The sequence below is a fragment of the Ambystoma mexicanum genome (assembly GCF_040938575.1).
Source record: "Ambystoma mexicanum isolate Mex_15411 chromosome 12 unlocalized genomic scaffold, UKY_AmexF1_1 Mex_chr12_unloc.1, whole genome shotgun sequence".
Lineage (NCBI taxonomy): Eukaryota > Metazoa > Chordata > Amphibia > Caudata > Ambystomatidae > Ambystoma > Ambystoma mexicanum.
The window spans coordinates 3,385,190-3,412,703 of record NW_027182322.1 but is presented as its reverse complement, the minus strand read 5'-3'; the positions used below and the strand labels follow the sequence as shown (position 1 = coordinate 3,412,703).

Sequence of the window (27,514 nt, the reverse complement as noted above, 5' to 3'; positions counted from 1 at the left end):
CTAGATGTCGCCCACCTGCAAGGTGCTATGGAAAGCACTTTTCCACATTGGACGTGCTATATTAACCCCCTCTCCCCAAATACAATAAAAATAAAGAAATATATGTGCTTCCATAATGTCTACCTTCTAATGTTTCATATGTGTAAGCAATTGTCCTCCTCCTGACCACATTCTAAAACTATGTGCAAATTGTTCCTTCCATAAACTGTCACTTCCTTGGCCCTTTATTTATAATAACTGTTATACTCTCTCTCTTTCCGCCACAGTATAAAAAAGCCTAGCACACCTCATGATTGGACTAAGAAATTCCTGTCATTTAGTTGGAAATGATTTTCCCATTATCCCCAAAAACTCCTCACTGTGTCTAAGAACGCTTTTTTTCACAGGACAATACAGATCAGATTGACTTGAAAGGTCCTTTCACGCGACTACAGAATGCCTCTCATTCCACTAAAAGATACGCCAGTGCCTACAATAGCCTAGGACTAGACTATGAGTCCCAATGTAGAAAGACCACAAGTCCACAGATATGCCTGTTTATTTAAACATCTGTATTATCATCAGCGTGTGACTGTAAAGGCGGGACCTCGCGCTCTCTGTAACGCGCTCCATTGGCAACATCAGTTAAATGTCGTTGGTTCAATCCCTCGCGGATGTTGTTTTTATTCCCATTTGTAACTGGGAAATACTGTCGCTGCAATACATATGTCTTAATCAAGCTAGTGGTTATTGACGTAAATGGCAGTGTTATAATGTTTCATGTACTGCAAATGTCACCACATAATGCGCTCTTAATTAGATTTGGTTGAAATACATTACAGTCACCCGATGAAAAAGTGTGCAAAGAGCATTAAAGAAACAAAAGGTTCATAACAGCAACAGGACATATCGAATTGTTTCAGTCCTCCACAGAGATTGCCAATGTATTAATGGAAATTCTAAAATATCTGCCCAACTGCTGTGACATTGCCTCACCGCAATGCCGCGAACCGAGGTTGCTGCGGCCACAACGCAGAGTACTAACCACTATACAATCACGGCGAGCTACTTGGGCTGCTACAATGTGACGTTCCACCTCTATCATAAGCTGTACTCCATCTGTGATGTCATGGCTCATGTTTGAATTAAAGGTTGGTTGTGATGTTATCCATGAGAATAAGTGGACACCTGATCCCCAGTCACTTATTTAAGATCTCAATAATCAAGTCAGAATCCAAATGAAAGTCATCAAAGTGGAGCCAATTAGAAATAATATAGTTACACAAACCTGGCAATGGTGCGGCAGCCAGGGCCGATAATGGCCCGCCAGCCTGAGAGCAGGAAAGTGTGAGAGCAGTGATGGTCTTGTGAGAGTTTACAGCTGTTATTGACCCTGTCCCCTTCCATTGCAGAGTTTTCTCCCTATAAGAAGTGCAGAGGCTCCCTCCGGGGTGCTAATAGTACATTTATTTTTTTGCGCAGGAGAAGTGCTCTTCACCAATTGCACGTGCCAAATCACCCGAAGGCCACCACCAAAAAATTCAGGCATTCATGTTCATGCGTCCTCCATGTTATGTCCTTATAAAGGGATGCATGTTCATGATGACTCCATGTCACACCTGCATACAAGGGTGCATGTTCATGCCGCCTCGTTCTCTTGGCTTCATACAGGGATTTTATCTCCTCCCTGTCTCACCCTCATGCAGGGATGCATGACCAATGCTCCTTCCCTTCTCGCCCGCATACATGGATGCACGTTCATGTCTCCTCGTTCTCTCGGCTTCATACGGGGATTTTATCTCCTCCCTGTCTCACCCTCAGGAAGGGATGCATGACCAATGCTCCTTCCCGTCTCGCCCGCATACATGGATGCACGTTCACGCCTCCTCCTTCTCTCGGCTTCATACGGGGATCATATCTCCTCCCTGTCTCACCCTCATGCAGGGATGCATGACCAATGCTCCTTCCTGTCTCGCCCGCATACATGGATGCACGTTCACGCCTCCTCCTTCTCTCGGCTTCATACGGGGATCATATCTCCTCCCTGTCTCACCCTCATGCAGGGATGCATGACCAATGCTCCTTCCGTTCTCGCCTGCATACATGGATGCACGTTCACGCCTCCTCCTTCTCTCGGCTTCATACGGGGATCATATCTCCTCCCTGTCTCACCCTCATGCAGGGATGCATGACCAATGCTCCTTCCTGTCTCGCCCGCATACATGGATGCATGTTCACGCCTCCTCCTTCTCTCGGCTTCATACGGGGATCATATCTCCTCCCTGTCTCACCCTCATGCAGGGATGCATGACCAATGCTCCTTCCCTTCTCGCCTGCATACATGGATGCACGTTCACGCCTCCTCCTTCTCTCGGCTTCATACGGGGATCATATCTCCTCAATGTCTCACCCTCACTTCCAACATGTGTAACTTCTTGTTCTCTTTGACGTCTGGGGCATGGGTGGCTACTGCACAGCTCTAGATGTCGCCCACCTGCAAGGTGCTATGGAAAGCACTTTTCCACATTGGACGTGCTATATTAACCCCCTCTCCCCAAATACAATAAAAATAAAGAAATATATGTGCTTCCATAATGTCTACCTTCTAATGTTTCATATGTGTAAGCACATTGTCCTCCTCCTGACCACATTCTAAAACTATGTGCAAATTGTTCCTTCCATAAACTGTCACTTCCTTGGCCCTTTATTTATAATGACTGTTATACTCTCTCTCTTTCCGCCACAGTATAAAAAAGCCTAGCACACCTCATGATTGGACTAAGAAATTCCTGTCATTTAGTTGGAAATGATTTTCCCATTATCCCCAAAAACTCCTCACTGTGTCTAAGAACGCTTTTTTTCACAGGACAATACAGATCAGATTGACTTGAAAGGTCCTTTCACGCGACTACAGAATGCCTCTCATTCCACTAAAAGATACGCCAGTGCCTACAATAGCCTAGGACTAGACTATGAGTCCCAATGTAGAAAGACCAAAAGTCCACAGATATGCCTGTTTATTTAAACATCTGTATTATCATCAGCGTGTGACTGTAAAGGCGGGACCTCGCGCTCTCTGTAACGCGCTCCATTGGCAACATCAGTTAAATGTCGTTGGTTCAATCCCTCGCGGATGTTGTTTTTATTCCCATTTGTAACTGGGAAATACTGTCGCTGCAATACATATGTCTTAATCAAGCTAGTGGTTATTGACGTAAATGGCAGTGTTATAATGTTTCATGTAATGCAAATGTCACCACATAATGCGCTCTTAATTAGATTTGGTTGAAATACATTACAGTCACCCGATGAAAAAGTGTGCAAAGAGCATTAAAGAAACAAAAGGTTCATAACAGTAACAGGACATATCGAATTGTTTCAGTCCTCCACAGAGATTGCCAATGTATTAATGGAAATTCTAAAATATCTGCCCAACTGCCGTGACATTGCCTCACCGGAATACCGTGACTCGGATTCGAACCGAGGTTGCTGCGGCCACAACGCAGAGTACTAACCACTATACGATCACAGCGAGCTACTTGGGCTACTACGATGTGACGTTCCACCTCTGTCATAAGCTGTACTCCATCTGTGATGTCATGACTCATGTTTGAATTAAAGGTTGGTTGTGATGTTATCCATGAGAATAAGTGGACACCTGATCCCCAGTCACTTATTTAAGATCTCAATAATCAAGTCAGAATCCAAATGAAAGTCATCAAAGTGGAGCCAATTAGAAATAATATAGTTACACAAACCTGGCAATGGTGTGGCAGCCAGGGCCGATAATGGCCCGCCAGCCTGAGAGCAGGAAAGTGTGAGAGCAGTGATGGTCTTGTGAGAGTTTACAGCTGTTATTGACCCTGTCCCCTTCCATTGCAGAGTTTTCTCCCTATAGGATGTACAGAGGCTCCCTCAGGGGTGCTAATAGTACATTTATTTTTTTGCGCAGGAGAAGTGCTCTTCACCAATTGCACATGCCAAATCACCCGAAGGCCACCACCATAAAATTCAGGCATTCATGTGCATGCGTCCTCCATGTTATGTCCTTATAAAGGGATGCATGTTCATGATGACTCCATGTCACACCTGCATACAAGGATGCATGTTCATGCCGCCTCGTTCTCTTGGCTTCATACAGGGATTTTATCTCCTCCCTGTCTCACCCTCATGCAGGGATGCATGACCAATGCTCCTTCCCTTCTCGCCCGCATACATGGATGCACGTTCATGTCTCCTCGTTCTCTCGGCTTCATACAGGGATTTTATCTCCTCCCTGTCTCACCCTCAGGAAGGGATGCATGACCAATGCTCCTTCCCGTCTCGCCTGCATACATGGATGCACGTTCACGCCTCCTCCTTCTCTCGGCTTCATACGGGGATCATATCTCCTCCCTGTCTCACCCTCATGCAGGGATGCATGACCAATGCTCCTTCCTGTCTCGCCCGCATACATGGATGCACGTTCACGCCTCCTCCTTCTCTCGGCTTCATACAGGGATCATATCTCCTCCCTGTCTCACCCTCATGCAGGGATGCATGACCAATGCTCCTTCCCTTCTCGCCCGCATACATGGATGCACGTTCACGCCTCCTCCTTCTCTCGGCTTCATACGGGGATCATATCTCCTCCCTGTCCCACCCTCATGCAGGGATGCATGACCAATGCTCCTTCCTGTCTCGCCCGCATACATGGATGCACGTTCACGCCTCCTCCTTCTCTCGGCTTCATACGGGGATCATATCTCCTCCCTGTCTCACCCTTATGCAGGGATGCATGACCAATGCTCCTTCCCTTCTCGCCTGCATACATGGATGCACGTTCACGCCTCCTCCTTCTCTCGGCTTCATACGGGGATCATATCTCCTCCCTGTCTCACCCTCATGCAGGGATGCATGACCAATGCTCCTTCCTGTCTCGCCCGCATACATGGATGCACGTTCACGCCTCCTCCTTCTCTCGGCTTCATACGGGGATCATATCTCCTCCCTGTCTCACCCTCATGCAGGGATGCATGACCAATGCTCCTTCCCTTCTCGCCTGCATACATGGATGCACGTTCACGCCTCCTCCTTCTCTCGGCTTCATACGGGGATCATATCTCCTCAATGTCTCACCCTCACTTCCAACATGTGTAACTTCTTGTTCTCTTTGACGTCTGGGGCATGGGTGGCTACTGCACAGCTCTAGATGTCGCCCACCTGCAAGGTGCTATGGAAAGCACTTTTCCACATTGGACGTGCTATATTAACCCCCTCTCCCCAAATACAATAAAAATAAAGAAATATATGTGCTTCCATAATGTCTACCTTCTAATGTTTCATATGTGTAAGCACATTGTCCTCCTCCTGACCACATTCTAAAACTATGTGCAAATTGTTCCTTCCATAAACTGTCACTTCCTTGGCCCTTTATTTATAATGACTGTTATACTGTCTCTCTTTCCGCCACAGTATAAAAAAGCCTAGCACACCTCATGATTGGACTAAGAAATTCCTGTCATTTAGTTGGAAATGATTTTCCCATTATCCCCAAAAACTCCTCACTGTGTCTAAGAACGCTTTTTTTCACAGGACAATACAGATCAGATTGACTTGAAAGGTCCTTTCACGCGACTACAGAATGCCTCTCATTCCACTAAAAGATACGCCAGTGCCTACAATAGCCTAGGACTAGACTATGAGTCCCAATGTAGAAAGACCACAAGTCCACAGATATGCCTGTTTATTTAAACATCTGTATTATCATCAGCGTGTGACTGTAAAGACGGGACCTCGCGCTCTCTGTAACGCGCTCCATTGGCAACATCAGTTAAATGTCGTTGGTTCAATCCCTCGCGGATGTTGTTTTTATTCCCATTTGTAACTGGGAAATACTGTCGCTGCAATACATATGTCTTAATCAAGCTAGTGGTTATTGACGTAAATGGCAGTGTTATAATGTTTCATGTACTGCAAATGTCACCACATAATGCGCTCTTAATTAGATTTGGTTGAAATACATTACAGTCACCCGATGAAAAAGTGTGCAAAGAGCATTAAAGAAACAAAAGGTTCATAACAGTAACAGGACATATCGAATTGTTTCAGTCCTCCACAGAGATTGCCAATGTATTAATGGAAATTCTAAAATATCTGCCCAACTGCAGTGACATTGCCTCACCGCAATGCCGTGACTCGGAATCGAACCGAGGTTGCTGCGGCCACAACGCAGAGTACTAACCACTATACGATCACGGCGAGCTACTTGGGCTGCTACAATGTGACGTTCCACCTCTATCATAAGCTGTACTCCATCTGTGATGTCATGGCTCATGTTTGAATTAAAGGTTGGTTGTGATGTTATCCATGAGAATAAGTGGACACCTGATCCCCAGTCACTTATTTAAGATCTCAATAATCAAGTCAGAATCCAAATTAAAGTCATCAAAGTGGAGCCAATTAGAAATAATATAGTTACACAAACCTGGCAATGGTGCGGCAGCCAGGGCCGATAATGGCCCGCCAGCCTGAGAGCAGGAAAGTGTGAGAGCAGTGATGGTCTTGTGAGAGTTTACAGCTGTTATTGACCCTGTCCCCTTCCATTGCAGAGTTTTCTCCCTATAAGAAGTGCAGAGGCTCCCTCAAGGGTGCTAATAGTACATTTATTTTTTGCGCAGGAGAAGTGCTCTTCACCAATTGCACGTGCCAAATCACCCGAAGGCCACCACCAAAAAATTCAGGCATTCATGTTCATGCGTCCTCCATGTTATGTCCTTATAAAGGGATGCATGTTCATGATGACCCCATGTCACACCTGCATACAAGGATGCATGTTCATGCCGCCTCGTTCTCTTGGCTTCATACAGGGATTTTATCTCCTCCCTGTCTCACCCTCATGCAGGGATGCATGACCAATGCTCCTTCCCTTCTCGCCCGCATACATGGATGCACGTTCATGTCTCCTCGTTCTCTCGGCTTCATACAGGGATTTTATCTCCTCCCTGTCTCACCCTCAGGAAGGGATGCATGACCAATGCTCCTTCCCGTCTCGCCCGCATACATGGATGCACGTTCACGCCTCCTCCTTCTCTCGGCTTCATACGGGGATCATATCTCCTCCCTGTCTCACCCTCATGCAGGGATGCATGACCAATGCTCCTTCCTGTCTCGCCCGCATACATGGATGCACGTTCACGCCTCCTCCTTCTCTCGGCTTCATACGGGGATCATATCTCCTCCCTGTCTCACCCTCATGCAGGGATGCATGACCAATGCTCCTTCCCTTCTCGCCTGCATACATGGATGCACCTTCACACCTCCTCCTTCTCACGGCTTCATACGGGGATCATATCTCCTCCCTGTCTCACCCTCATGCAGGGATGCATGACCAATGCTCCTTCCTGTCTCGCCCGCATACATGGATGCACGTTCACGCCTCCTCCTTCTCTCGGCTTCATACGGGGATGATATCTCCTCCCTGTCTCACCCTCATGCAGGGATGCATGACCAATGCTCCTTCCCTTCTCGCCTGCATACATGGATGCACGTTCACGCCTCCTCCTTCTCTCGGCTTCATACGGGGATCATATCTCCTCAATGTCTCACCCTCACTTCCAACATGTGTAACTTCTTGTTCTCTTTCACGTCTGGGGCATAGGTGGCTACTGCACAGCTCTAGATGTCGCCCACCTGCAAGGTGCTATGGAAAGCACTTTTGCACATTGGACGTGCTATATTAACCCCCTCTCCCCAAATACAATAAAAATAAAGAAATATATGTGCTTCCATAATGTCTACCTTCTAATGTTTCATATGTGTAAGCACATTGTCCTCCTCCTGACCACATTCTAAAACTATGTGCAAATTGTTCCTTCCATAAACTGTCACTTCCTTGGCCCTTTATTTATAATGACTGTTATACTCTCTCTCTTTCCGCCACAGTATAAAAAAGCCTAGCACACCTCATGATTGGACTAAGAAATTCCTGTCATTTAGTTGGAAATGATTTTCCCATTATCCCCAAAAACTCCTCACTGTGTCTAAGAACGCTTTTTTTCACAGGACAATACAGATCAGATTGACTTGAAAGGTCCTTTCACGCGACTACAGAATGCCTCTCATTCCACTAAAAGATACGCCTGTGCCTACAATAGCCTAGGACTATACTATGAGTCCCAATGTAGAAAGACCACAAGTCCACAGATATGCCTGTTTATTTAAACATCTGTATTATCATCAGCGTGTGACTGTAAAGGCGGGACCTCGCGCTCTCTGTAACGCGCTCCATTGGCAACATCAGTTAAATGTCGTTGGTTCAATCCCTCGCGGATGTTGTTTTTATTCCCATTTGTAACTGGGAAATACTGTCGCTGCAATACATATGTCTTAATCAAGCTAGTGGTTATTGACGTAAATGGCAGTGTTATAATGTTTCATGTAATGCAAATGTCACCACATAATGCGCTCTTAATTAGATTTGGTTGAAATACATTACAGTCACCCGATGAAAAAGTGTGCAAAGAGCATTAAAGAAACAAAAGGTTCATAACAGTAACAGGACATATCGAATTGTTTCAGTCCTCCACAGAGATTGCCAATGTATTAATGGAAATTCTAAAATATCTGCCCAACTGCCGTGACATTGCCTCACCGCAATGCCGTGACTCGGATTCGAACCGAGGTTGCTGCGGCCACAACGCAGAGTACTAACCACTATACGATCACAGCGAGCTACTTGGGCTACTACGATGTGTCGTTCCACCTCTGTCATAAGCTGTACTCCATCTGTGATGTCATGACTCATGTTTGAATTAAAGGTTGGTTGTGATGTTATCCATGAGAATAAGTGGACACCTGATCCCCAGTCACTTATTTAAGATCTCAATAATCAAGTCAGAATCCAAATGAAAGTCATCAAAGTGGAGCCAATTAGAAATAATATAGTTACACAAACCTGGCAATAGTGTGGCAGCCAGGGCCGATAATGGCCCGCCAGCCTGAGAGCAGGAAAGTGTGAGAGCAGTGATGGTCTTGTGAGAGTTTACAGCTATTATTGACCCTGTCCCCTTCCATTGCAGAGTTTTCTCCCTATAGGAAGTACAGAGGCTCCCTCAGGGGTGCTAATAGTACATTTATTTTTTTGCGCAGGAGAAGTGCTCTTCACCAATTGCACGTGCCAAATCACCCGAAGGCCACCACCATAAAATTCAGGCATTCATGTGCATGCGTCCTCCATGTTATGTCCTTATAAAGGGATGCATGTTCATGATGACTCCATGTCACACCTGCATACAAGGATGCATGTTCATGCCGCCTCGTTCTCTTGGCTTCATACAGGGAATTTATCTCCTCCCTGTCTCACCCTCATGCAGGGATGCATGACCAATGCTCCTTCCCTTCTCGCCCGCATACATGGATGCACGTTCATGTCTCCTCGTTCTCTCGGCTTCATACGGGGATTTTATCTCCTCCCTGTCTCACCCTCAGGAAGGGATGCATGACCAATGCTCCTTCCCGTCTCGCCTGCATACATGGATGCACGTTCACGCCTCCTCCTTCTCACGGCTTCATACGGGGATCATATCTCCTCCCTGTCTCACCCTCATGCAGGGATGCATGACCAATGCTCCTTCCTGTCTCGCCCGCATACATGGATGCACGTTCACGCCTCCTCCTTCTCTCGGCTTCATACAAGGATCATATCTCCTCCCTGTCTCACCCTCATGCAGGGATGCATGACCAATGCTCCTTCCCTTCTCGCCCGCATACATGGATGCACGTTCACGCCTCCTCCTTCTCTCGGCTTCATACGGGGATCATATCTCCTCCCTGTCCCACCCTCATGCAGGGATGCATGACCAATGCTCCTTCCTGTCTCGCCCGCATACATGGATGCACGTTCACGCCTCCTCCTTCTCTCGGCTTCATACGGGGATCATATCTCCTCCCTGTCTCACCCTTATGCAGGGATGCATGACCAATGCTCCTTCCCTTCTCGCCTGCATACATGGATGCACGTTCACGCCTCCTCCTTCTCTCGGCTTCATACGGGGATCATATCTCCTCCCTGTCTCACCCTCATGCAGGGATGCATGACCAATGCTCCTTCCTGTCTCGCCCGCATACATGGATGCCCGTTCACGCCTCCTCCTTCTCTCCGCTTCATACGGGGATCATATCTCCTCCCTGTCTCACCCTCATGCAGGGATGCATGACCAATGCTCCTTCCCTTCTCGCCTGCATACATGGATGCACGTTCACGCCTCCTCCTTCTCTCGGCTTCATACGGGGATCATATCTCCTCAATGTCTCACCCTCACTTCCAACATGTGTAACTTCTTGTTCTCTTTGACGTCTGGGGCATGGGTGGCTACTGCACAGCTCTAGATGTCGCCCACCTGCAAGGTGCTATGGAAAGCACTTTTCCACATTGGACGTGCTATATTAACCCCCTCTCCCCAAATACAATAAAAATAAAGAAATATATGTGCTTCCATAATGTCTACCTTCTAATGTTTCATATGTGTAAGCACATTGTCCTCCTCCTGACCACATTCTAAAACTATGTGCAAATTGTTCCTTCCATAAACTGTCACTTCCTTGGCCCTTTATTTATAATGACTGTTATACTGTCTCTCTTTCCGCCACAGTATAAAAAAGCCTAGCACACCTCATGATTGGACTAAGAAATTCCTGTCATTTAGTTGGAAATGATTTTCCCATTATCCCCAAAAACTCCTCACTGTGTCTAAGAACGCTTTTTTTCACAGGACAATACAGATCAGATTGACTTGAAAGGTCCTTTCACGCGACTACAGAATGCCTCTCATTCCACTAAAAGATACGCCAGTGCCTACAATAGCCTAGGACTAGACTATGAGTCCCAATGTAGAAAGACCACAAGTCCACAGATATGCCTGTTTATTTAAACATCTGTATTATCATCAGCGTGTGACTGTAAAGGCGGGACCTCGCGCTCTCTGTAACGCGCTCCATTGGCAACATCAGTTAAATGTCGTTGGTTCAATCCCTCGCGGATGTTGTTTTTATTCCCATTTGTAACTGGGAAATACTGTCGCTGCAATACATTTGTCTTAATCAAGCTAGTGGTTATTGACGTAAATGGCAGTGTTATAATGTTTCATGTACTGCAAATGTCACCACATAATGCGCTCTTAATTAGATTTGGTTGAAATACATTACAGTCACCCGATGAAAAAGTGTGCAAAGAGCATTAAAGAAACAAAAGGTTCATAACAGTAACAGGACATATCGAATTGTTTCAGTCCTCCACAGAGATTGCCAATGTATTAATGGAAATTCTAAAATATCTGCCCAACTGCTGTGACATTGCCTCACCGCAATGCCGTGACTCGGAATCGAACCGAGGTTGCTGCGGCCACAACGCAGAGTACTAACCACTATAGGATCACGGCGAGCTACTTGGGCTGCTACAATGTGACGTTCCACCTCTATCATAAGCTGTACTCCATCTGTGATGTCATGGCTCATGTTTGAATTAAAGGTTGGTTGTGATGTTATCCATGAGAATAAGTGGACACCTGATCCCCAGTCACTTATTTAAGATCTCAATAATCAAGTCAGAATCCAAATGAAAGTCATCAAAGTGGAGCCAATTAGAAATAATATAGTTACACAAACCTGGCAATGGTGCGGCAGCCAAGGCCGATAATGGCCCGCCAGCCTGAGAGCAGGAAAGTGTGAGAGCAGTGATGGTCTTGTGAGAGTTTACAGCTGTTATTGACCCTGTCCCCTTCCATTGCAGAGTTTTCTCCCTATAAGAAGTGCAGAGGCTCCCTCCGGGGTGCTAATAGTACATTTATTTTTTTGCGCAGGAGAAGTGCTCTTCACCAATTGCACGTGCCAAATCACCCGAAGGCCACCACCAAAAAATTCAGGCATTCATGTTCATGCGTCCTCCATGTTATGTCCTTATAAATGGATGCATGTTCATGATGACTCCATGTCACACCTGCATACAAGGATGCATGTTCATGCCGCCTCGTTCTCTTGGCTTCATACAGGGATTTTATCTCCTCCCTGTCTCACCCTCATGCAGGGATGCATGACCAATGCTCCTTCCCTTCTCGCCCGCATACATGGATGCACGTTCATGTCTCCTCGTTCTCTCGGCTTCATACAGGGATTTTATCTCCTCCTTGTCTCACCCTCAGGAAGGGATGCATGACCAATGCTCCTTCCCGTCTCGCCCGCATACATGGATGCACGTTCACGCCTCCTCCTTCTCTCGGCTTCATACGGGGATCATATCTCCTCCCTGTCTCACCCTCATGCAGGAATGCATGACCAATGCTCCTTCCTGTCTTGCCCGCATACATGGATGCACGTTCACGCCTCCTCCTTCTCTCGGCTTCATACGGGGATCATATCTCCTCCCTGTCTCACCCTCATGCAGGGATGCATGACCAATGCTCCTTCCCTTCTCGCCTGCATACATGGATGCACCTTCACGCCTCCTCCTTCTCACGGCTTCATACGGGGATCATATCTCCTCCCTGTCTCACCCTCATGCAGGGATGCATGACCAATGCTCCTTCCTGTCTCGCCCGCATACATGGATGCACGTTCACGCCTCCTCCTTCTCTCGGCTTCATACGGGGATGATATCTCCTCCCTGTCTCACCCTCATGCAGGGATGCATGACCAATGCTCCTTCCCTTCTCGCCTGCATACATGGATGCACGTTCACGCCTCCTCCTTCTCTCGGCTTCATACGGGGATCATATCTCCTCAATGTCTCACCCTCACTTCCAACATGTGTAACTTCTTGTTCTCTTTCACGTCTGGGGCATAGGTGGCTACTGCACAGCTCTAGATGTCGCCCACCTGCAAGGTGCTATGGAAAGCACTTTTGCACATTGGACGTGCTATATTAACCCCCTCTCCCCAAATACAATAAAAATAAAGAAATATATGTGCTTCCATAATGTCTACCTTCTAATGTTTCATATGTGTAAGCACATTGTCCTCCTCCTGACCACATTCTAAAACTATGTGCAAATTGTTCCTTCCATAAACTGTCACTTCCTTGGCCCTTTATTTATAATGACTGTTATACTCTCTCTCTTTCCGCCACAGTATAAAAAAGCCTAGCACACCTCATGATTGGACTAAGAAATTCCTGTCATTTAGTTGGAAATGATTTTCCCATTATCCCCAAAAACTCCTCACTGTGTCTAAGAACGCTTTTTTTCACAGGACAATACAGATCAGATTGACTTGAAAGGTCCTTTAACGCGACTACAGAATGCCTCTCATTCCACTAAAAGATACGCCAGTGCCTACAATAGCCTAGGACTAGACTATGAGTCCCAATGTAGAAAGACCACAAGTCCACAGATATGCCTGTTTATTTAAACATCTGTATTATCATCAGCGTGTGACTGTAAAGGCGGGACCTCGCGCTCTCTGTAACGCGCTCCATTGGCAACATCAGTTAAATGTCGTTGGTTCAATCCCTCGCGGATGTTGTTTTTATTCCCATTTGTAACTGGGAAATACTGTCGCTGCAATACATTTGTCTTAATCAAGCTAGTGGTTATTGACGTAAATGGCAGTGTTATAATGTTTCATGTACTGCAAATGTCACCACATAATGCGCTCTTAATTAGATTTGGTTGAAATACATTACAGTCACCCGATGAAAAAGTGTGCAAAGAGCATTAAAGAAACAAAAGGTTCATAACAGTAACAGGACATATCGAATTGTTTCAGTCCTCCACAGAGATTGCCAATGTATTAATGGAAATTCTAAAATATCTGCCCAACTGCTGTGACATTGCCTCACCGCAATGCCGTGACTCGGAATCGAACCGAGGTTGCTGCGGCCACAACGCAGAGTACTAACCACTATAGGATCACGGCGAGCTACTTGGGCTGCTACAATGTGACGTTCCACCTCTATCATAAGCTGTACTCCATCTGTGATGTCATGGCTCATGTTTGAATTAAAGGTTGGTTGTGATGTTATCCATGAGAATAAGTGGACACCTGATCCCCAGTCACTTATTTAAGATCTCAATAATCAAGTCAGAATCCAAATGAAAGTCATCAAAGTGGAGCCAATTAGAAATAATATAGTTACACAAACCTGGCAATGGTGCGGCAGCCAAGGCCGATAATGGCCCGCCAGCCTGAGAGCAGGAAAGTGTGAGAGCAGTGATGGTCTTGTGAGAGTTTACAGCTGTTATTGACCCTGTCCCCTTCCATTGCAGAGTTTTCTCCCTATAAGAAGTGCAGAGGCTCCCTCCGGGGTGCTAATAGTACATTTATTTTTTTGCGCAGGAGAAGTGCTCTTCACCAATTGCACGTGCCAAATCACCCGAAGGCCACCACCAAAAAATTCAGGCATTCATGTTCATGCGTCCTCCATGTTATGTCCTTATAAAGGGATGCATGTTCATGATGACTCCATGTCACACCTGCATACAAGGATGCATGTTCATGCCGCCTCGTTCTCTTGGCTTCATACAGGGATTTTATCTCCTCCCTGTCTCACCCTCATGCAGGGATGCATGACCAATGCTCCTTCCCTTCTCGCCCGCATACATGGATGCACGTTCATGTCTCCTCGTTCTCTCGGCTTCATACAGGGATTTTATCTCCTCCTTGTCTCACCCTCAGGAAGGGATGCATGACCAATGCTCCTTCCCGTCTCGCCCGCATACATGGATGCACGTTCACGCCTCCTCCTTCTCTCGGCTTCATACGGGGATCATATCTCCTCCCTGTCTCACCCTCATGCAGGAATGCATGACCAATGCTCCTTCCTGTCTTGCCCGCATACATGGATGCACGTTCACGCCTCCTCCTTCTCTCGGCTTCATACGGGGATCATATCTCCTCCCTGTCTCACCCTCATGCAGGGATGCATGACCAATGCTCCTTCCCTTCTCGCCTGCATACATGGATGCACCTTCACGCCTCCTCCTTCTCACGGCTTCATACGGGGATCATATCTCCTCCCTGTCTCACCCTCATGCAGGGATGCATGACCAATGCTCCTTCCTGTCTCGCCCGCATACATGGATGCACGTTCACGCCTCCTCCTTCTCTCGGCTTCATACGGGGATGATATCTCCTCCCTGTCTCACCCTCATGCAGGGATGCATGACCAATGCTCCTTCCCTTCTCGCCTGCATACATGGATGCACGTTCACGCCTCCTCCTTCTCTCGGCTTCATACGGGGATCATATCTCCTCAATGTCTCACCCTCACTTCCAACATGTGTAACTTCTTGTTCTCTTTCACGTCTGGGGCATAGGTGGCTACTGCACAGCTCTAGATGTCGCCCACCTGCAAGGTGCTATGGAAAGCACTTTTGCACATTGGACGTGCTATATTAACCCCCTCTCCCCAAATACAATAAAAATAAAGAAATATATGTGCTTCCATAATGTCTACCTTCTAATGTTTCATATGTGTAAGCACATTGTCCTCCTCCTGACCACATTCTAAAACTATGTGCAAATTGTTCCTTCCATAAACTGTCACTTCCTTGGCCCTTTATTTATAATGACTGTTATACTCTCTCTCTTTCCGCCACAGTATAAAAAAGCCTAGCACACCTCATGATTGGACTAAGAAATTCCTGTCATTTAGTTGGAAATGATTTTCCCATTATCCCCAAAAACTCCTCACTGTGTCTAAGAACGCTTTTTTTCACAGGACAATACAGATCAGATTGACTTGAAAGGTCCTTTGACGCGACTACAGAATGCCTCTCATTCCACTAAAAGATACGCCAGTGCCTACAATAGCCTAGGACTAGACTATGAGTCCCAATGTAGAAAGACCACAAGTCCACAGATATGCCTGTTTATTTAAACATCTGTATTATCATCAGCGTGTGACTGTAAAGGCGGGACCTCGCGCTCTCTGTAACGCGCTCCATTGGCAACATCAGTTAAATGTCGTTGGTTCAATCCCTCGCGGATGTTGTTTTTATTCCCATTTGTAACTGGGAAATACTGTCGCTGCAATACATATGTCTTAATCAAGCTAGTGGTTATTGACGTAAATGGCAGTGTTATAATGTTTCATGTAATGCAAATGTCACCACATAATGCGCTCTTAATTAGATTTGGTTGAAATACATTACAGTCACCCGATGAAAAAGTGTGCAAAGAGCATTAAAGAAACAAAAGGTTCATAACAGTAACAGGACATATCGAATTGTTTCAGTCCTCCACAGAGATTGCCAATGTATTAATGGAAATTCTAAAATATCTGCCCAACTGCCGTGACATTGCCTCACCGGAATGCCGTGACTCGGATTCGAACCGAGGTTGCTGCGGCCACAACGCAGAGTACTAACCACTATACAATCACGGCAAGCTACTTGGGCTACTACGATGTGACGTTCCACCTCTGTCATAAGCTGTACTCCATCTGTGATGTCATGACTCATGTTTGAATTAAAGGTTGGTTGTGATGTTATCCATGAGAATAAGTGGACACCTGATCCCCAGTCACTTATTTAAGATCTCAATAATCAAGTCAGAATCCAAATGAAAGTCATCAAAGTGGAGCCAATTAGAAATAATATAGTTACACAAACCTGGCAATGGTGTGGCAGCCAGGGCCGATAATGGCCCGCCAGCCTGAGAGCAGGAAAGTGTGAGAGCAGTGATGGTCTTGTGAGAGTTTACAGCTGTTATTGACCCTGTCCCCTTCCATTGCAGAGTTTTCTCCCTATAGGAAGTACAGAGGCTCCCTCAGGGGTGCTAATAGTACATTTATTTTTTTGCGCAGGAGAAGTGCTCTTCACCAATTGCACGTGCCAAATCACCCGAAGGCCACCACCATAAAATTCAGGCATTCATGTGCATGCGTCCTCCATGTTATGTCCTTATAAAGGGATGCATGTTCATGATGACTCCATGTCACACCTGCATACAAGGATGCATGTTCATGCCGCCTCGTTCTCTTGGCTTCATACAGGGAATTTATCTCCTCCCTGTCTCACCCTCATGCAGGGATGCATGACCAATGCTCCTTCCCTTCTCGCCCGCATACATGGATGCACGTTCATGTCTCCTCGTTCTCTCGGCTTCATACGGGGATTTTATCTCCTCCCTGTCTCACCCTCAGGAAGGGATGCATGACCAATGCTCCTTCCCGTCTCGCCTGCATACATGGATGCACGTTCACGCCTCCTCCTTCTCTCGGCTTCATACGGGGATCATATCTCCTCCCTGTCTCACCCTCATGCAGGGATGCATGACCAATGCTCCTTCCTGTCTCGCCCGCATACATGGATGCACGTTCACGCCTCCTCCTTCTCTCGGCTTCATACAGGGATCATATCTCCTCCCTGTCTCACCCTCATGCAGGGATGCATGACCAATGCTCCTTCCCTTCTCGCCCGCATACATGGATGCACGTTCACGCCTCCTCCTTCTCTCGGCTTCATACGGGGATCATATCTCCTCCCTGTCCCACCCTCATGCAGGGATGCATGACCAATGCTCCTTCCTGTCTCGCCCGCATACATGGATGCACGTTCACGCCTCCTCCTTCTCTCGGCTTCATACGGGGATCATATCTCCTCCCTGTCTCACCCTTATGCAGGGATGCATGACCAATGCTCCTTCCCTTCTCGCCTGCATACATGGATGCACGTTCACGCCTCCTCCTTCTCTCGGCTTCATACGGGGATCATATCTCCTCCCTGTCTCACCCTCATGCAGGGATGCATGACCAATGCTCCTTCCTGTCTCGCCCGCATACATGGATGCACGTTCACGCCTCCTCCTTCTCTCGGCTTCATACGGGGATCATATCTCCTCCCTGTCTCACCCTCATGCAGGGATGCATGACCAATGCTCCTTCCCTTCTCGCCTGCATACATGGATGCACGTTCACGCCTCCTCCTTCTCTCGGCTTCATACGGGGATCATATCTCCTCAATGTCTCACCCTCACTTCCAACATGTGTAACTTCTTGTTCTCTTTGACGTCTGGGGCATGGGTGGCTACTGCACAGCTCTAGATGTCGCCCACCTGCAAGGTGCTATGGAAAGCACTTTTCCACATTGGAAGTGCTATATTAACCCCCTCTCCCCAAATACAATAAAAATAAAGAAATATATGTGCTTCCATAATGTCTACCTTCTAATGTTTCATATGTGTAAGCACATTGTCCTCCTCCTGACCACATTCTAAAACTTTGTGCAAATTGTTCCTTCCATAAACTGTCACTTCCTTGGCCCTTTATTTATAATGACTGTTATACTGTCTCTCTTTCCGCCACAGTATAAAAAAGTCTAGCACACCTCATGATTGGACTAAGAAATTCCTGTCATTTAGTTGGAAATGATTTTCCCATTATCCCCAAAAACTCCTCACTGTGTCTAAGAACGCTTTTTTTCACAGGACAATTCAGATCAGATTGACTTGAAAGGTCCTTTCACGCGACTACAGAATGCCTCTCATTCCACTAAAAGATACGCCAGTGCCTACAATAGCCTAGGACTAGACTATGAGTCCCAATGTAGAAAGACCACAAGTCCACAGATATGCCTGTTTATTTAAACATCTGTATTATCATCAGCGTGTGACTGTAAAGGCGGGACCTCGCGCTCTCTGTAACGCGCTCCATTGGCAACATCAGTTAAATGTCGTTGGTTCAATCCCTCGCGGATGTTGTTTTTATTCCCATTTGTAACTGGGAAATACTGTCGCTGCAATACATATGTCTTAATCAAGCTAGTGGTTATTGACGTAAATGGCAGTGTTATAATGTTTCATGTACTGCAAATGTCACCACATAATGCGCTCTTAATTAGATTTGGTTGAAATACATTACAGTCACCCGATGAAAAAGTGTGCAAAGAGCATTAAAGAAACAAAAGGTTCATAACAGTAACAGGACATATCGAATTGTTTCAGTCCTCCACAGAGATTGCCAATGTATTAATGGAAATTCTAAAATATCTGCCCAACTGCTGTGACATTGCCTCACCGCAATGCCGTGACTCGGAATCGAACCGAGGTTGCTGCGGCCACAACGCAGAGTACTAACCACTATACGATCACGGCGAGCTACTTGGGCTGCTACAATGTGACGTTCCACCTCTATCATAATCTGTACTCCATCTGTGATGTCATGACTCATGTTTGAATTAAAGGTTGGTTGTGATGTTATCCATGAGAATAAGTGGACACCTGATCCCCAGTCACTTATTTAAGATCTCAATAATCAAGTCAGAATCCAAATGAAAGTCATCAAAGTGGAGCCAATTAGAAATAATATAGTTACACAAACCTGGCAATGGTGCGGCAGCCAAGGCCGATAATGGCCCGCCAGCCTGAGAGCAGGAAAGTGTGAGAGCAGTGATGGTCTTGTGAGAGTTTACAGCTGTTATTGACCCTGTCCCCTTCCATTGCAGAGTTTTCTCCCTATAAGAAGTGCAGAGGCTCCCTCCGGGGTGCTAATAGTACATTTATTTTTTTGCGCAGGAGAAGTGCTCTTCACCAATTGCACGTGCCAAATCACCCGAAGGCCACCACCAAAAAATTCAGGCATTCATGTTCATGCGTCCTCCATGTTATGTCCTTATAAAGGGATGCATGTTCATGATGACTCCATGTCACACCTGCATACAAGGATGCATGTTCATGCCGCCTCGTTCTCTTGGCTTCATACAGGGATTTTATCTCCTCCCTGTCTCACCCTCATGCAGGGATGCATGACCAATGCTCCTTCCCTTCTCGCCCGCATACATGGATGCACGTTCATGTCTCCTCGTTCTCTCGGCTTCATACAGGGATTTTATCTCCTCCCTGTCTCACCCTCAGGAAGGGATGCATGACCAATGCTCCTTCCCGTCTCGCCCGCATACATGGATGCCCGTTCACGCCTCCTCCTTCTCTCGGCTTCATACGGGGATCATATCTCCTCCCTGTCTCACCCTCATGCAGGGATGCATGACCAATGCTCCTTCCTGTCTCGCCCGCATACATGGATGCACGTTCACGCCTCCTCCTTCTCTCGGCTTCATACGGGGATCATATCTCCTCCCTGTCTCACCCTCATGCAGGGATGCATGACCAATGCTCCTTCCTGTCTCGCCCGCATACATGGATGCACCTTCACGCCTCCTCCTTCTCACGGCTTCATACGGGGATCATATCTCCTCCCTGTCTCACCCTCATGCAGGGATGCATGACCAATGCTCCTTCCTGTCTCGCCCGCATACATGGATGCACGTTCACGCCTCCTCCTTCTCTCGGCTTCATACGGGGATCATATCTCCTCCCTGTCTCACCCTCATGCAGGGATGCATGACCAATGCTCCTTCCCTTCTCGCCTGCATACATGGATGCACGTTCACGCCTCCTCCTTCTCTCGGCTTCATACGGGGATCATATCTCCTCAATGTCTCACCCTCACTTCCAACATGTGTAACTTCTTGTTCTCTTTGACGTCTGGGGCATGGGTGGCTACTGCACAGCTCTAGATGTCGCCCACCTGCAAGGTGCTATGGAAAGCACTTTTCCACATTGGACGTGCTATATTAACCCCCTCTCCCCAAATACAATAAAAATAAAGAAATATATGTGCTTCCATAATGTCTACCTTCTAATGTTTCATATGTGTAAGCACATTGTCCTCCTCCTGACCACATTCTAAAACTATGTGCAAATTGTTCCTTCCATAAACTGTCACTTCCTTGGCCCTTTATTTATAATGACTGTTATACTCTCTCTCTTTCCGCCACAGTATAAAAAAGCCTAGCACACCTCATGATTGGACTAAGAAATTCCTGTCATTTAGTTGGAAATGATTTTCCCATTATCCCCAAAAACTCCTCACTGTGTCTAAGAACGCTTTTTTTCACAGGACAATACAGATCAGATTGACTTGAAAGGTCCTTTCACGCGACTACAGAATGCCTCTCATTCCACTAAAAGATACGCCAGTGCCTACAATAGCCTAGGACTAGACTATGAGTCCCAATGTAGAAAGACCACAAGTCCACAGATATGCCTGTTTATTTAAACATCTGTATTATCATCAGCATGTGACTGTAAAGGCGGGACCTCGCGCTCTCTGTAACGCGCTCCATTGGCAACATCAGTTAAATGTCGTTGGTTCAATCCCTCGCGGATGTTGTTTTTATTCCCATTTGTAACTGGGAAATACTGTTGCTGCAATACATATGTCTTAATCAAGCTAGTGGTTATTGACGTAAATGGCAGTGTTATAATGTTTCATGTACTGCAAATGTCACCACATAATGCGCTCTTAATTAGATTTGGTTGAAATACATTACAGTCACCCGATGAAAAAGTGTGCAAAGAGCATTAAAGAAACAAAAGGTTCATAACAGTAACAGGACATATCGAATTGTTTCAGTCCTCCACAGAGATTGCCAATGTATTAATGGAAATTCTAAAATATCTGCCCAACTGCCGTCACATTGCCTCACCGCAATGCCGTGACTCGGATTCGAACCGAGGTTGCTGCGGCCACAACGCAGAGTACTAACCACTATACGATCACGGCGAGCTACTTGGGCTACTACAATGTGATGTCCCACCTCTGTCATAAGCTGTACTCCATCTGTGATGTCATGACTCATGTTTGAATTAAAGGTTGGTTGTGATGTTATCCATGAGAATAAGAGGACACCTGATCCCCAGTCACTTATTTAAGATCTCAATAATCAAGTCAGAATCCAAATGAAAGTCATCAAAGTGGAGCCAATTAGAAATAATATAGTTACACAAACCTGGCAATGGTGCGGCAGCCAGGGCCGATAATGGCCCGCCAGCCTGAGAGCAGGAAAGTGTGAGAGCAGTGATGGTCTTGTGAGAGTTTACAGCTGTTATTGACCCTGTCCCCTTTCATTGCAGAGTTTTCTCCCTATAAGAAGTGCAGAGGCTCCCTCCGGGGTGCTAATAGTACATTTATTTTTTTGCGCAGGAGAAGTGCTCTTCACAATTGCACGTGCCAAATCACCCAAAGGCCACCACCATAAAATTCAGGCATTCATGTTCATGCGTCCTCCATGTTATGTCCTTATAAAGGGATGCATGTTCATGATGACTCCATGTCACACCTGCATACAAGGATGCATGTTCATGCCGCCTCGTTTTCTTGGCTTCATACAGGGATTTTATCTCCTCCCTGTCTCACCCTCATGCAGGGATGCATGACCAATGCTCCTTCCCTTCTCGCCCGCATACATGGATGCACGTTCATGTCTCCTCATTCTCTTGGCTTCATACGGGGATTTTATCTCCTCCCTGTCTCACCCTCAGGAAGGGATGCATGACCAATGCTCCTTCCCGTCTCGCCCGCATACATGGATGCACGTTCACGCCTCCTCCTTCTCTCGGCTTCATACGGGGATCATATCTCCTCCCTGTCTCACCCTCATGCAGGGATGCATGACCAATGCTCCTTCCTGTCTCGCCCGCATACATGGATGCACGTTCACGCCTCCTCCTTCTCTCGGCTTCATACGGGGATCATATCTCCTCCCTGTCTCACCCTCATGCAGGGATGCATGACCAATGCTCCTTCCCTTCTCGCCTGCATACATGGATGCACGTTCACGCCTCCTCCTTCTCTCGGCTTCATACGGGGATCATATCTCCTCCCTGTCTCACCCTCATGCAGGGATGCATGACCAATGCTCCTTCCTGTCTCGCCCGCATACATGGATGCACGTTCACGCCTCCTCCTTCTCTCGGCTTCATACGGGGATCATATCTCCTCCCTGTCTCACCCTCATGCAGGGATGCATGACCAATGCTCCTTCCCTTCTCGCCTGCATACATGGATGCACGTTCACGCCTCCTCCTTCTCTCGGCTTCATACGGGGATCATATCTCCTCAATGTCTCACCCTCACTTCCAACATGTGTAACTTCTTGTTCTCTTTGACGTCTGGGGCATGGGTGGCTACTGCACAGCTCTAGATGTCGCCCACCTGCAAGGTGCTATGGAAAGCACTTTTCCACATTGGACGTGCTATATTAACCCCCTCTCCCCAAATACAATAAAAATAAAGAAATATATGTGCTTCCATAATGTCTACCTTCTAATGTTTCATATGTGTAAGCACATTGTCCTCCTCCTGACCACATTCTAAAACTATGTGCAAATTGTTCCTTCCATAAACTGTCACTTCCTTGGCCCTTTATTTATAATGACTGTTATACTCTCTCTCTTTCCGCCACAGTATAAAAAAGCCTAGCACACCTCATGATTGGACTAAGAAATTCCTGTCATTTAGTTGGAAATGATTTTCCCATTATCCCCAAAAACTCCTCACTGTGTCTAAGAACGCTTTTTTTCACAGGACAATACAGATCAGATTGACTTGAAAGGTCCTTTCACGCGACTACAGAATGCCTCTCATTCCACTAAAAGATACGCCAGTGCCTACAATTGCCTAGGACTAGACTATGAGTCCCAATGTAGAAAGACCACAAGTCCACAGATATGCCTGTTTATTTAAACATCTGTATTATCATCAGCGTGTGACTGTAAAGGCGGGACCTTGCGCTCTCTGTAACGCGCTCCATTGGCAACATCAGTTAAATGTCGTTGGTTCAATCCCTCGCGGATGTTGTTTTTATTCCCATTTGTAACTGGGAAATACTGTTGCTGCAATACATATGTCTTAATCAAGCTAGTGGTTATTGACGTAAATGGCAGTGTTATAATGTTTCATGTACTGCAAATGTCACCACATAATGCGCTCTTAATTAGATTTGGTTGAAATACATTACAGTCACCCGATGAAAAAGTGTGCAAAGAGCATTAAAGAAACAAAAGGTTCATAACAGTAACAGGACATATCGAATTGTTTCAGTCCTCCACAGAGATTGCCAATGTATTAATGGAAATTCTAAAATATCTGCCCAACTGCCGTCACATTGCCTCACCGCAATGCCGTGACTCGGATTCGAACGGAGGTTGCTGCGGCCACAACACAGAGTACTAACCACTATACGATCACGGCGAGCTACTTGGGCTGCCACAATGTGATGTCCCACCTCTGTCATAAGCTGTACTCCATCTGTGATGTCATGACTCATGTTTGAATTAAAGGTTGGTTGTGATGTTATCCATGAGAATAAGTGGACACCTGATCCCCAGTCACTTATTTAAGATCTCAATAATCAAGTCAGAATCCAAATGAAAGTCATCAAAGTGGAGCCAATTAGAAATAATATAGTTACACAAACCTGGCAATGGTGCGGCAGCCAGGGCCGATAATGGCCCGCCAGCCTGAGAGCAGGAAAGTGTGAGAGCAGTGATGGTCTTGTGAGAGTTTACAGCTGTTATTGACCCTGTCCCCTTTCATTGCAGAGTTTTCTCCCTATAAGAAGTGCAGAGGCTCCCTCCGGGGTGCTAATAGTACATTTATTTTTTTGCGCAGGAGAAGTGCTCTTCACCAATTGCACGTGCCAAATCACCCGAAGGCCACCACCATAAAATTCAGGCATTCATGTTCATGCGTCCTCCATGTTATGTCCTTATAAAGGGATGCATGTTCATGATGACTCCATGTCACACCTGCATACAAGGATGCATGTTCATGCCGCCTCATTCTCTTGGCTTCATACAGGGATTTTATCTCCTCCCTGTCTCACCCTCATGCAGGGATGCATGACCAATGCTCCTTCCCTTCTCGCCCGCATACATGGATGCACGTTCATGTCTCCTCGTTCTCTCGGCTTCATACGGGGATTTTATCTCCTCCCTGTTTCACCCTCAGGAAGGGATGCATGACCAATGCTCCTTCCCGTCTCGCCCGCATACATGGATGCACGTTCACGCCTCCTCCTTTTCTCGGCTTCATACGGGGATCATATCTCCTCCCTGTCTCACCCCCATGCAGGGATGCATGACCAATGCTCCTTCCTGTCTCGCCCGCATACATGGATGCACGTTCACGCCTCCTCCTTCTCTCGGCTTCATACGGGGATCATATCTCCTCCCTGTCTCACCCTCATGCAGGGATGCATGACCAATGCTCCTTCCCTTCTCGCCTGCATACATGGATGCACGTTCACGCCTCCTCCTTCTCTCGGCTTCATACGGGGATCATATCTCCTCCCTGTCTCACCCTCATGCAGGGATGCATGACCAATGCTCCTTCCTGTCTCGCCCGCATACATGGATGCACGTTCACGCCTCCTCCTTCTCTCGGCTTCATACGGGGATCATATCTCCTCCCTGTCTCACCCTCATGCAGGGATGCATGACCAATGCTCCTTCCCTTCTCGCCTGCATACATGGATGCACGTTCACGCCTCCTCCTTCTCTCGGCTTCATTCGGGGATCATATCTCCTCAATGTCTCACCCTCACTTCCAACATGTGTAACTTCTTGTTCTCTTTGACGTCTGGGGCATGGGTGGCTACTGCACAGCTCTAGATGTCGCCCCCCTGCAAGGTGCTATGGAAAGCACTTTTCCACATTGGACGTGCTATATTAACCCCCTCTTCCCAAATACAATAAAAATAAAGAAATATTTGTGCTTCCATAATGTCTACCTTCTAATGTTTCATATGTGTAAGCACATTGTCCTCCTCCTGACCACATTCTAAAACTATGTGCAAATTGCTCCTTCCATAAACTGTCACTTCCTTGGCCCTTTATTTATAATGAGTGTTATACTCTCTCTCTTTCCGCCACAGTATAAAAAAGCCTAGCACACCTCATGATTGGACTAAGAAATTCCTGTCATTTAGTTGGAAATGATTTTCCCATTATCCCCAAAAACTCCTCACTGTGTCTAAGAACGCTTTTTTTCACAGGACAATACAGATCAGATTGACTTGAAAGGTCCTTTCACGCGACTACAGAATGCCTCTCATTCCACTAAAAGATACACCAGTGCCTACAATAGCCTAGGACTAGACTATGAGTCCCAATGTAGAAAGACCACAAGTCCACAGATATGCCTGTTTATTTAAACATCTGTATTATCATCAGCGTGTGACTGTAAAGGCGGGACCTCGCGCTCTCTGTAACGCGCTCCATTGGCAACATCAGTTAAATGTCGTTGGTTCAATCCCTCGCGGATGTTGTTTTTATTCCCATTTGTAACTGGGAAATACTGTCGCTGCAATACATATGTCTTAATCAAGCTAGTGGTTATTGACGTAAATGGCAGTGTTATAATGTTTCATGTACTGCAAATGGCACCACATAATGCGCTCTTAATTAGATTTGGTTGAAATACATTACAGTCACCCGATGAAAAAGTGTGCAAAGAGCATTAAAGAAACAAAAGGTTCATAACAGTAACAGGACATATCGAATTGTTTCAGTCCTCCACAGAGATTGCCAATGTATTAATGGAAATTCTAAAATATCTGCCCAACTGCCGTGACATTGCCTCACCGCAATGCCGTGACTCGGATTCGAACCAAGGTTGCTGCGGCCACAACGCAGAGTACTAACCACTATACGATCACGGCGAGCTACTTGGGCTGCTACAATGTGACGTTCCACCTCTATCATAAGCTGTACTCCATCTGTGATGTCATGACTCATGTTTGAATTAAAGGTTGGTTGTGATGTTATCCATGAGAATAAGTGGACACCTGATCCCCAGTCACTTATTTAAGATCTCAATAATCAAGTCAGAATCCAAATGAAAGTCATCAAAGTGGAGCCAATTAGAAATAATATAGTTACACAAACCTGGCAATGGTGCGGCAGCCAGGGCCGATAATGGCCCGCCAGCCTGAGAGCAGGAAAGTGTGAGAGCAGTGATGGTCTTGTGAGAGTTTACAGCTGTTATTGACCCTGTCCCCTTCCATTTCAGAGTTTTCTCCCTATAAGAAGTGCAGAGGCTCCCTCCGGGGTGCTAATAGTACATTTATTTTTTTGCGCAGGAGAAGTGCTCTTCACCAATTGCACGTGCCAAATCACCCGAAGGCCACCACCATAAAATTCAGGCATTCATGTTCATGCGTCCTCCATGTTATGTCCTTATAAAGGGATGCATGTTCATGATGACTCCATGTCACACCTGCATACAAGGATGCATGTTCAAGCCGCCTCGTTCTCTTGGCTTCATACAGGGATTTTATCTCCTCCCTGTCTCACCCTCATGCAGGGATGCATGACCAATGCTCCTTCCCTTCTCGCCCGCATACATGGATGCACGTTCATGTCTCCTCGTTCTCTCGGCTTCATACAGGGATTTTATCTCCTCCCTGTCTCACCCTCAGGAAGGGATGCATGACCAATGCTCCTTCCCGTCTCGCCCGCATACATGGATGCACGTTCACGCCTCCTCCTTCTCTCAGCTTCATACGGGGTTCATATCTCCTCCCTGTCTCACCCTCATGCAGGGATGCATGACCAATGCTCCTTCCTGTCTCGCCCGCATACATGGATGCACGTTCACGCCTCCTCCTTCTCTCGGCTTCATACGGGGATCATATCTCCTCCCTGTCTCACCCTCATGCAGGGATGTATGACCAATGCTCCTTCCCTTCTCGCCTGCATACATGGATGCACGTTCACGCCT

At 46.6% G+C, this 27,514-nt stretch overlaps 6 non-coding genes across 6 annotated transcripts; all 6 read right to left on the bottom strand.

Moving 5' to 3' along the window:
- Nucleotides 1-6,147: 6,147 nt before the first annotated feature.
- Nucleotides 6,148-6,219, bottom strand: TRNAH-GUG (transfer RNA histidin (anticodon GUG)). Its single transcript has one exon. It is a non-coding gene; the product is annotated as a tRNA-His (tRNA).
- Nucleotides 6,220-8,616: 2,397 nt separating this feature from the next.
- Nucleotides 8,617-8,688, bottom strand: TRNAH-GUG (transfer RNA histidin (anticodon GUG)). Its single transcript has one exon. It is a non-coding gene; the product is annotated as a tRNA-His (tRNA).
- A 7,576-nt stretch (nt 8,689-16,264) lies between these two features.
- TRNAH-GUG (transfer RNA histidin (anticodon GUG)) lies at nt 16,265-16,336 on the bottom strand. The gene has a single exon. It is a non-coding gene; the product is annotated as a tRNA-His (tRNA).
- Nucleotides 16,337-18,972: 2,636 nt separating this feature from the next.
- On the bottom strand, nt 18,973-19,044 carry TRNAH-GUG (transfer RNA histidin (anticodon GUG)). The gene has a single exon. It is a non-coding gene; the product is annotated as a tRNA-His (tRNA).
- Nucleotides 19,045-21,442: 2,398 nt separating this feature from the next.
- Nucleotides 21,443-21,514, bottom strand: TRNAH-GUG (transfer RNA histidin (anticodon GUG)). Its single transcript has one exon. It is a non-coding gene; the product is annotated as a tRNA-His (tRNA).
- Nucleotides 21,515-26,381: 4,867 nt separating this feature from the next.
- Nucleotides 26,382-26,453, bottom strand: TRNAH-GUG (transfer RNA histidin (anticodon GUG)). The gene has a single exon. It is a non-coding gene; the product is annotated as a tRNA-His (tRNA).
- Nucleotides 26,454-27,514: the final 1,061 nt, after the last annotated feature.